This window comes from Puma concolor, chromosome C1 (assembly GCF_028749965.1).
Source record: "Puma concolor isolate L17-30 chromosome C1, mPumCon1.1.hap2, whole genome shotgun sequence".
Taxonomy (NCBI): Eukaryota; Metazoa; Chordata; class Mammalia; order Carnivora; family Felidae; genus Puma; species Puma concolor.
Window position 1 is genome coordinate 72,131,121 of NC_141674.1, and position 11,589 is coordinate 72,142,709.

An 11,589-nucleotide genomic window follows, 5' to 3' on the forward strand; every position below is an offset into this window, starting at 1 on the left:
TAGCCCAAGCAGATTAAGGCAAGTAGGTTCTTCTAGAATAAAAGAATTTTTAACATGTTTTCAAAGGGTTAGAGAGATAAGTAAATTAAATTAAATTTATTTAATTAAATAAATAATTAAATAAAATAATTAAATAATTAATTTATTAAATTAAATAAAATTCTAAAATATTTAGCTTGATGTATATTTATGAGAATACTGATAAATCACACCATGAAGTCATAACAATTTCTTTGCTCTAAAAAGTTCTGCCTCCAGTTATTAATCATAAGACAGTAATCACCAAAGAAATTTTTTTCCTGCATTATACTTTCCTTGAAGTCTGGGATTGTGTTATTCTTTGAACCCACAGGGCCCAACACTTCACATCTTTACCCATCTTTTGAAGTCTGGACACCAGTCTCAAGTCACATTCCTGTTCACAAAACACACCTTCTTACCATTTTTACTAAACAACTTATCCCAGGGTGAATAAAGTTCTTTCTCTCACTAATAATGCATTCAAGATAAAGAATATGATTTTTCTATCTTATCACCAGAGTAAACAAAATCATCCTTTTTTTTTTTAATTAAAAAAATTTTTTTTAAGAGAGAGAGCATGAGCAGAGGAGGAGCAGAGAGAGGAGAGAGAAAATTCCAAGCAGGCTCCTGCACTGTCATCGTGGAGCCTGATATGCAGCTCAACCCCACGAACCTCGAGATCATGACCCAAGCCGAAACCAAGAGTCGGATGCTTAACCGACTGAGCCACCCAGGTGCCCCCAAAATCATCATTTTGTATTGATTCATTTAAGATGAATCATGGTGACAGTTTTCCTGGGTGTACCTAGACATGCAAATAAGAATAACTTGAAAGCTGTTTCATTGGGGAATCACTATTAAAAATGCTTTCGGGGCGCCTGGGTGGCGCAGTCGGTTAAGCGTCCGACTTCAGCCAGGTCACGATCTCACGGTCCGTGAGTTCGAGCCCCGCATCAGGCTCTGGGCTGATGGCTCAGAGCCTGGAGCCTGTTTCCGATTCTGTGTCTCCCTCTCTCTCTGCCCCTCCCCCGTTCATGCTCTGTCTCTCTCTGTCCCAAAAATAAATAAACGTTGAAAAAAAAAAATTAAAAATGCTTTCACATATTACATCCTAGTTTTTCAATGGAGCCCTCAAGTCTATGTATTCAACAAATATAAGTGGCTTCTGAATTAAGAGTCTACAGAGTCATTGTCAATCCTATGATGGTCAATGGAAGGCCAGTACCCTATAAAAACTTAGCAATTACTCTGGAAAAAAAAACTAAAGAAGAATTTCATGCAAAGACAACTTAAAGCCACACATCTACAGCAGCATCCAAATGTAGAGCCCACTGGAATCTGATAGGTCCTCTCAGTGAGTGGATCAATCCATGTATAGCAACCAGAGAACCATGCCTGCCTATTAAAAGGAAACAACTGCTTTCCCAGCTCAAGGAATGAAGAATGACAAAGAACCACTGCCTCATCCTTGTCTCCTGTTCCTTTTTTAACCCTTTGGCCAGGGAAGTGAGTTTCACATTAACAACAACAAAAAAAATACTATAGAGACTAACTCTGGGTGGGCAACCCAAACACATATACTAGTTGCCTGTTTTTAACTTCTCACCTTCAGGAAATACTACACATTGTTTCCAAAAGAAAGCTCCAGAGGTACCTGGGTGACTCAGTCCTCTGAGTGTCCTACTCTTGATTTCAGCCTAGATCATGATCCCAGGGTTGTGAGATCAAGCCCTGTGAAGGTCTCCATGCTGAGCATGGAGTTTGCTTAAGATTCTCTCTCCTCTGCCCTTCTTCCCCAGCACCCCACCCCCCCAAAAAAAAAGAAAAAATAAAACTTAAAAAAATAAAAGGGAAGTTCCCTATCTTAATTTTAAATAATGTGTTGTTAGCCCTATGACCCAATAGGCTAATGTCAATGGTGATAATGAAATGTCCTTTTCTTGCCTTATTTTTCATCATTATAATCTCAGTATCAGCATGAGTCTCATGAGTTTTATGAATGTGAGGTGCTTTTTCTTTATCTCCTAGTCTGATTCTCACCAAAAGTCTTTGGGAGTAGGTAGAACAGACATGGTTACAACCACATTCAGATAAGTAGCTGAGAACCATTCAGTCATGGCTATTAAGACCTTATAAGGATATAAGCCTAGTTTTCCAAACTTCTAATACAAATCCCTTAATTTTTTTTAAGTCTTATTTTTATTTTAGGGGCACCTGGGTGGCTCAGCCTGTTGAGCATCTGACTTCAGCTCAGGTCATGATCCTGCAGTTTGTGGGTTCGAGTCCTACATTGGGCTCTGTGCTAACAGCTCAGAGCCTGGAACCTGCTTGGGATTCTGTGTCTCCCTCTCTCTGTGCCCCTCGCTCACTTGTGCTCTGTCTCCCCGTCTCTGAAAAATGAACATTAACAAAAATTTTTTTTAAGTTTTATTTTTACTTTTGAGAGAGAGAGAGAGAGCGTGAGCAGTGGACTGGAGGAGGAGTGGGTGGAGGGACAGAGGATCTGAAGCAGGCTCTGTGCTGACAGCAGTGAGCCCAATGAGGGGCTCAAACTCACGAACCTTGAGATCATGACCTAAGCTGAAGTTGGCCGCTCAACCGACTGAGCCACCCAGGTGTCCAAATCCTTTTATTTTTAAAGACATTTTTTAATCTAATGAAAGTGATTCTTTCTTTAAGATCATAAATAACTTAGGGGCGCCTGGGTGGCTCCGTCAGTTAAGCATCTAACTCTTGATCTCAGCTCAGGTTTTGATCTCAGGGTTGTGAGTTTAATCCCTGCATTGGGCTCTGTGCTGGGCATGGAGCCACTTAAAAAAAGAAAAACTCAGGGTGCCTGGGTGGCTCAGTCAGTTAAGTGTCCCACTATTGATTCAGGCTTAGTTCACAATCTCACCATCGGTGAGACTGAACCCTGTGTCGGGCTCTGTGCTGACAGTGCGGAACCTGCTTGGGATCCTCTCTCTCTCCCTCTCTTTCTGTCCCTCCCCAGCTCGCTCTCTTTTTCTCTCTCTTAAAATAAACATCTAAAAAAAAAAGATTTAAAGAACATACCACCCCAAAACATAACCCCGCCCCCACACTTCAACGCGAGGGATAATTGCTGCTGGGAAACCATGTTTTTCAATATTTCAACAACCTTATTAGAAGTATTAAAATAATATTCTAGTAATACAGAACAATTAGAGTACGGTGTTTTATTATAAACATTGACATGGTACTTGCTAGTGTATTTGATCCAACATGTCTGAAGAAGGAGAAAATAAAAACTTATTTTGCAACAAAAATTTTAAATGACCCAATAGGGAATGTCATTTTTACCAGGATCTCTGTAAAACTACACTGGGGGGAAAAGAAGTGTTTTCCTTTAAATGCAAGAGAGGTTTACTTATCTGAAAACTTTTTTTTAAAACTATGCACACCAGTCAGCAACCTCATAATTACATACCCAAAGATTGTTCAAATAAAAAGGGAACAAAGCTCCTTAGCAAAGTTCAATGCATATGTCAAGACTGCCTGGAGGTATAAGACGTTTTATGTCTCTGTTTACCCCAGGAGTAAATTAAATAAATGCATATTTCGTAGATGAATCACGGTTATATTTGGTCCACATACTAGAGACAGGGAGAAACAAGAGATTCCTTTCTCAGATAAAATGTATTAATGAAAACTTGACACACTCCCACAGGTCTAGGTAGTTCCCCTTAGAATGCGGTCATGACAAGTACTATAAAATATCATCTGCCAAGCAAAAAGTCCAACTAGGGTTGTGGATGAAATGTTCATTATAAAACATGGACAGAATCCACACGGCACCTATTTAAGGACTCTGAAAAGTAAATAGTAGCTGGATTGGGAGGCCCAGGGTTCAAAATACTACCAAACTGGTGGTGACTTTACCTTTTATTTTTATTTCTCTAGTATTCCTTGACCTGAATGCGATCGAGCTTCACACTTAGAAATGACACTGGGGTCCCCAAAGGGAGAGTTTCAGGAGAGGCCTTCCACTCTCTCGTGGAGGTGGAAGGGAACTTCTAATGCCCAGAGAAAGTACAGAAATCCCTAGGGTTTTGTCTTCTCTCTATTCTCTTGCCCTCTGCCTCCCAAGCACTCCTGTGATGGTGATGCAGAGGCCTAAAGGAGGGAAACCTTTCTCTCTGAATGGTGGAGCTGTGGCCTCAAAGAGAATGGGACAAACTTCCATTGCCTTTTTCTTTCTCTCCATTTTTCTTGATGGTTGGCCCTGGATGCAAGCACAGTAATAGTAGTGTGCAGTGGAGTGAGATAACCAGAGCCTCATGTTGCTGGCTCAAGGACCAAAATGGGAAGCACCCAGAAAATAAGAGGGGCCTGAGAGATTGTGCCATAGACTGGATGCCTGTGTCTCCCCAAAATTCACATGTTGAAATGTAACCCCAATAGGAGGTGGGGCCTTTGAGTAGTGACTGGGTCACACATCTATGGGATATAGATCCCTTATAAAAGAGACCCCAGAGAGCTCCTTCACCCCTTCCACATTAGGACACACAGTGAGAAGATGGTCATCTGTGAACCAGGAAGTGATTCCTTATGAGACACCAGATCTGTTGGTGCCTTGCTCTTGGACTTCCCAGCCACCAGAATTGTGATAAATAAACTGTGAAAATAAATGTTTGTTGTATAAGCCACCCAGTAGATCAGTCTATGGTATTCTTGTTATAGCAGCCTGAGCAGACAAAGACAGAATTTCTATGTATGCCTGGGCTCACCACTGAGCTATGCATGTGTGGATCTGATCTTAATCAGCATACTAAAGACTTTGAGAACTAAACTAACGGATACACCACCACCCATATCCCAAAGTGACTGTGAGACAGCCTGGAGGTGGGACAGATCTGAACTCTGTTGCAAAGCCTGGAAAAGCTGAGCTGATATTGGCACCACAGCCTCCATAAGGTGGGTTGAACCCTGCAGCCTTAACCTAGCTGGATCAATTGTCTGTTAAAAAAAGCAAAAATCAACATTCTTTATTGGGTTTAAATAACCATTTAGACCTAGAATTTGACATAATATTCAATAGGTCCAGGATATAATCCAAAATGACTCAGGATACAAGGAACCAGGAAAATCTTAATTTGCATGGGAAAAGACAATGATAGGCATCAATACCATGGTAACACAGCTATTATACAAGTGCTTCAACAAACAATTGCAAACACTCTTAAATGTAAAAATAGAAAGTCTCAGCAAAGAAATCAAATGGAAAAACTCTAAGCAGGATAAAGCCAAAGAAGTCTATGTCCAGACATCATAATCAGCTTACTGAAAACTACAAAGCAAGAAATCTTTCAAAGCAGTGAGATTAAGATATCACTGGATAGGATCAAAAGAATAGAGATGACATAAAAAGAATCAATGGGTATGAAGATACATCAATAGAAAATTTCCAGTCTGAATGACAGAGAAAAAATATTTTTAGAAAAATGAACAGAGCTTAAGGGATCTGTGGGTTAATAACAAAAGGTCTAACATTCATGTCACCAGTCTCTGAAGGAGGGGAGTGTGGTGCTGAAAAAGTATTTGAAGATGTAATGACTGAAAACTTCCCCAACTTGATAAAACATGGACTTTTAAGAAATTTAGCTAACTCCAAGCAGGATAAAGCCAAAGAAATCTATGTCCAGACATCATAATCAGCTTACTGAAAACTACAAAGAAAGAAATCTTTAAAAGCAGTCAGATTAAAATGATTCACTACCTTTAGTCAAACAATGATTCAAATGACTGCAGATGTTTCATCAGAGCCATGGAGATCAGGAAGTGGCACATTTTTCAAGTGTTGAAAGACTGTCAACTCAGAATCATATACCCATCTAGGTATCCTTCAAGAATAAAGGTGAAATAAAAACATTTTCAGATGAAGGAAAACTAAGAGAATCCATTGCCAGTATACCAGCTCTAAAATAATTTTTTTTTTTTGTTTTCTTTCTTTTTTTGTTTTTAAAGGTCTTTTTTTTTTTTTTAACGTTTATTTATTTTTGAGACAGAGAGAGACAGAACATGAACGGGGGAGGGGCAGAGAGAGGGAGACACAGAATCAGAAGCAGGCTCCAGGCTTGAGCCATCAGCCCAGAGCCCAACGCGGGGCTCGAACTCACTGACCGTGAGATCGTGACCTGAGCTGAAGTCGGACGCTCAACCGACTGAGCCACCCAGGCGCCCCTAAAATAATTTTTAAAGAAAGTTCTTCAGGCTTGGGAATGCAAGCTGGTGCAGCCACTCTGGAAAACAGTATGGAGGTTCCTCAAAAAACGAAAAATAGAACTACCCTACGACCCAGCAATTGCACTAGTAGGTATTTATCCAAGGGATACAGGTATGCTGTTTTGAAGGGGCACATGCACCCCCATGTTTATAGCTGCACTATCAACAATAGCCAAAGCACAGAAAGAGCCCAAATGTCCATTGATGGATGAATGGATAAAGAAGATGTGGTATATATATACAATAGAGTATTACTCAGCAATCAAAAAGAATGAAATCTTGCCATTTACAACTACGTGGATGGAACTGGAGGATATTATGCTAAGTGAAATTAGAGAAAGACAAATATCAAATGACTTCACTCATATGAGGACTTTAAGAGACAAAACAGATGAACATAAAGGAAGGGAAACAAAAATAATAAAAAAAACAACAACAGGGAGGGGGACAAAGCATAAGAGACTCATAAATACGGAGAACAAACAGAGGGTTACTGGAGGGGGGTGTAGGAGGGGGGATGGGCTAAATGGGTAAGGGGCATTAAGGAATCTACTCCAGAAATCATTGTTGTACTATATGCTAACTAATTTGGATGTAAATTTAAAAAAATAAAATTAAATAAATAAGTTCTTCAGGCAGAAGAAAAATAATTCCAGAAAGAAACGTAGAGTGTTCATGCCATTTACATCTAAGAAAATTAGTTACATGTTTGGATTTAAGTCTACCATTTTATTACTTCTTTTCTTTTTCTTTTTTAAAGCTTTTTAGTTATTTATTTTGAGAGGGAGAGAGTGTGCGAGTAGAGGAGGGGCAGAGAGAGAGGGGGAGGGAATCCCAGGCAGGCTCTGCACTGCCAGCGTGGAGCCTGACATGAGCCCAATAAACCCACGAACTGTGAGATCATAACCTGAGTCAAACCCAAGAGTTGGATGCCCAGTCGACTGAACCACTCATGTGCTCCTTATTACTTAGTTTCTGTGTATTCCCTCTCTTGATCTGTTTTCCCTTTTCCCCCTTCTTTCAGGGTTCTGAGCACTTTTTAGTATTCCATTTTTTTTAAATCTTTATTTATTTTTGAGAGATAGAGAGAGAGACAGAGTGAAAGCTGGGGAGGAACATACAGAGAGGGGGACACAGAATCTGAAGCAGGCTCCAGGCTCTGAGCTGTCAGCACAGAGCCCGACGTGGGGCTTGAACTCGCGAACTGAGAATTCCTGACCTGGGCCAAAGTCAGACGCTTAACCGACTGAGCCACCCAGGCGCCGCTAGTATTCCATTACAACTTACATATGGTGATTTTAACTCTATCTGTTGTGTAACTTTTTTTGTTGCTGGTGGTTTCTCTAGAGGTATCATATGGATGCTTACCTTTGCATAGTCCACTTAAAATCAATATTTTACCACTTCAAGTAGAATGTAGAAATCTACCAACATACAGGTCCTCTTCCTCTCTTTATATTATAATTAATTATCTTATCTCTTACATCCACATTGAAATTCTATCAGAAAATGTTGTAATTGTTACTTTCAACCATCAGATGCATTCTGAAAAACTTAAGAGGAAAAGAATAGTCTGTTGTATTTACCTGGGTATATACTGATTTTGTTGCTCTTCCTTCATTCCTTCAGTGAGATTATCTGGTAGAATGAGGTGGATGTTTTCCCCTCGGCAGGGCCGACCCGGCTACCAACTGCTAAGAGTCTAACGTTCCATCAAGCTAGTCCACACTATGACAGTATGACAACTGTCCAAGGGGGGAAAATGTCTGGCAGTTGATGGCAGATTGACTATGTTAGACCCTTCCATCATGCTCTCCCCACTCTAATCGCTACTTAACTATTTACCGAATGATTTTGTGGCTTCTAGCTGTTGTCCTCAGGAAATTTGAACAGGTCATTGCATGGGCTTGGGAAAAATGCCCAGTGAGAAGTCAAACAAAGACCTTTGATTAAAGCATTCTGAAAAGGCTTAGTGAAGGAGGCAAGAAGCAAATGTTGGCTCATAGAAATGAGTAGAAAGGCATCCCTGCTAGTGGAACAGCATGAGGAAAGGCACAGAGCTAGGAAAATAAAGAATGTGCTTGGGAACAGCAAAAGGTCTGCTTTGAGAAGAATAGAGGGTTCGCTCCTGGATAAAAGGAAGAAGAGTTGTAACATCCTGTTGGGAGGAATGTCTGAAGCAAGACTATGTATGAAAAGAGAAGTGAGTGCTTTTCTCCCAAATGGAAATCACAATGAAATAAGTAGCAGTTACTGCCAAGACCTGTCAAGGCTGAAGGGAAGCAAAGATTTCATTCCATAGCATTATGTTAACAAAAGAATGAGCCAAACTATAAACTAATTCCCTGGGTAAACATTCCAAAACAGCTCTTGGTGAAACACAGGGAGGTTGGTATGCTAAAACTTCCGAGAAAAGAAGTGAACAAGTCAGTTACAGGCCAAGACAGAAAGGCAAAGAGGAATTAGGAAGAGGAGCTATAACTAAAAAGGCAAGCAGTGAAGAGCCCACTAGAAATCTCCCTTCGGGAAGATGTGGAACAGGTGTTCATCAACATCAGCAAGATGAATAACAGCAAGTACAAAGGCTGAAATTGAACTCATAATTAAATGAAAGGTTAGTTACAAAAATGTAATGCATTTCTCTCAGAACACTGAAACATCCTAGAAATATAAAATTCCATCTTGGTAATGCAATTTTGACACATAGAAACGGACACTTGCACCATAAATTATCTCCTGCAAACTTTAGAGAGGCAGACATTTCTGAGTCTATAAAATGTAGAAGGATCACTAACAGATCCCGATTCCCTTTGGCCAAAGAAAAGGAAGAGAATGATACTGTTCCATCTTTTGAAAGATAAACAATGGATCAAAGTTGCCCTCTTGGTTCGCTTAATATGTCCTCTGAGCATGATAAGTAAATTTCAAAAATGGGGGTTTGTTTTCACTGGCATAGTGCAATGTTCCAAGGCTTTGGACTTAAGAGGCTTTCGTTTTTGACTGGAGGCTTAAGAGGCTTTTCGTTTTCGTTTGGTGCAGAAAACTGCTTTAGTCATCATATTCATCTCCATACAAGATTCTAAAGGTGATCCTCTTTCCTGAATTTTCACAATCGTGCCATGCTTTTTCATAACTCTGTATCTTTGCATCTGACTATCTGTTGACCCTGAACGCGACACTTCTCCCATCCACACTCACCTGACCCTCCCCTCCTTAAGCTTTTTAAGGTCATATTGCTCATAGAGTACATCCCAAACTTCTTTCTTCAGCCTATGAGGGCCTGAATGATGCGGGCTGGGCCTGGCCTGCTTTTCCATCCTCTTACACTTCTCTGCCACTCCCCCTCCAGCCGTGCTGGTCACCTTTCTGTTTCTCACACCTGCAAAGCACTTCCCCATCAGACTTTGCACGAGGATTCCTCTTTGCACAGAGTGCATGCCTGGCTGAGGCTCATCCTTCAGGTCTCAGCTTAAATGTCACTGCAACAAAGGAGTCTCTGGTCATAACAGGGATCACAAACTGTAATTGTCACTTTTATTGATATATTTTACTTGTCTACTTTCTATCCCCCTGACTATGAGGCAGGATCCGTGGGGGCAGGGAACAAGCTTAGACAAAACCCAAATTATTCTTCAAGTTTCAGCTCAAATACTACTGTTTGTTTAAGTTTATTTATTTATTTTGAGAGAGTGCCCATGCACGTGCAGCAAGCAGGGGAGGGGCGGAGAGAGGGAGAGAGAGAATCCCAAGCAGGCTCTGTGCTGTCAGCACAGGGCTCCATCTCAGGAACCGTGAGACATGACCTGAGCCAAAATCAAGAGTCAGACACTTAACCGAATGAGGCACCCAGGTGCTCCTCAAATATTTCTATCAGAGCATGGTGCATGGTCAACAGTTGGGGGATGAATGCATGAATGAACGAAAGGAAAAATGGAAAAGGAGTGAGCCAAAAGGCAGTGGTCTTGACATAGAAACATAAGTCAGACTGAGACTGTGAGAAAAAAGGGATTTCTAAAATTGGGACGACATTCTAAGAAATCCATAGTGTCCATAATATGGTATCACTAATAAACCTTGTAGTTATTTATAGTAGGATAAATAAATAGGGCATCTACTGGTTCAGGTTGCTACAAAATAAACTGCTTCAAAGTTGTTCATTTAATATAAAAATTTTTATTTTTAACTTTTTCAGGCCCCTGGCTGGCTCAGTCCATAGACGTAGAGCATCTACATGATCTCAGGGTCATGAGTTCAGCCCCACATTGGGCATAGAGATTACTTAATAAAATTAATAACTACAAAATAAAATTGTAGCAAGTTATTTTAAACATGAAAAGTTGATAATATTTGCCACCTCCCTCTATCACAAAGCTAATGATGAGAGCAAATGTAAAGTTCTTCCAACTTGATAAGAACCCCTAAATACCATCTTCCAAAAGACTGTCTTTTTTTAAAAAAGAAGGGTAAGTCATTGTTTAACATTGGATAATTAACTATTTTCCACCACAATGAAGCCAATTCTATTAAAATATATCTCTTAAGAAGAGGGTATCTTGCTTTGCATATTAAATGACAAATGTTTTAAAAATAACTTGTAGGGGTGCCTGGGTGGCTCAGTTAAGTGTCCTACTTTGGCTCAGGTCATGATCTTGAGGTTTAGGAGTTTGAGCCCTGTGTCAGGCTCTGGGCTGACAGCTCAGAGCCTGGAGCCTGCTTGGGATTCTGTGTCCCCACCTCTCTCTGCACCTCCCCCACTCACATTCTGTCTGTCTCTCTCTCATAAATAAATAAACATTTAAAAAATAATAAAATAACTTGTAAATATAACTTCTGTTTTGCTTTATAGAATATTAACATTAACATAATCAATAAAATGCACATCCAGGAAGACAGTGTTTTAATAGTTTATATCATGCACGGTAATTAGCTGAGACTTGACATGACAGAACAGAATGACCCAGTTGTTACCCTCCACTTCAAAGGAAAAATGCTATTCTGATAAGGGCTTTTGTTATTAGAAAGTGTTAACCGCTGGAAATATTAAAAATATTTATAATATTTGTTGAATGAAAGTCCTAACTTCCCTTCTAATTACTCTCCTCCCGAATAACCTACCAATGGCTTTCATAATAATAATTTCCATATTCATAGCACTTCTCATTTTTTTACCCAATCTGTCTCCATTTTAGCAATAAAAGAGCAAATCTTGGCTAGGAATTTACTTTCCAACCATGAATGTCCACGATCATTCCAATTTTAGAGAGTTTTTCTCATAAATTAAAAACAAACTCTCTGAACCCTAAAAATTAAAATATGTTTTTTTAA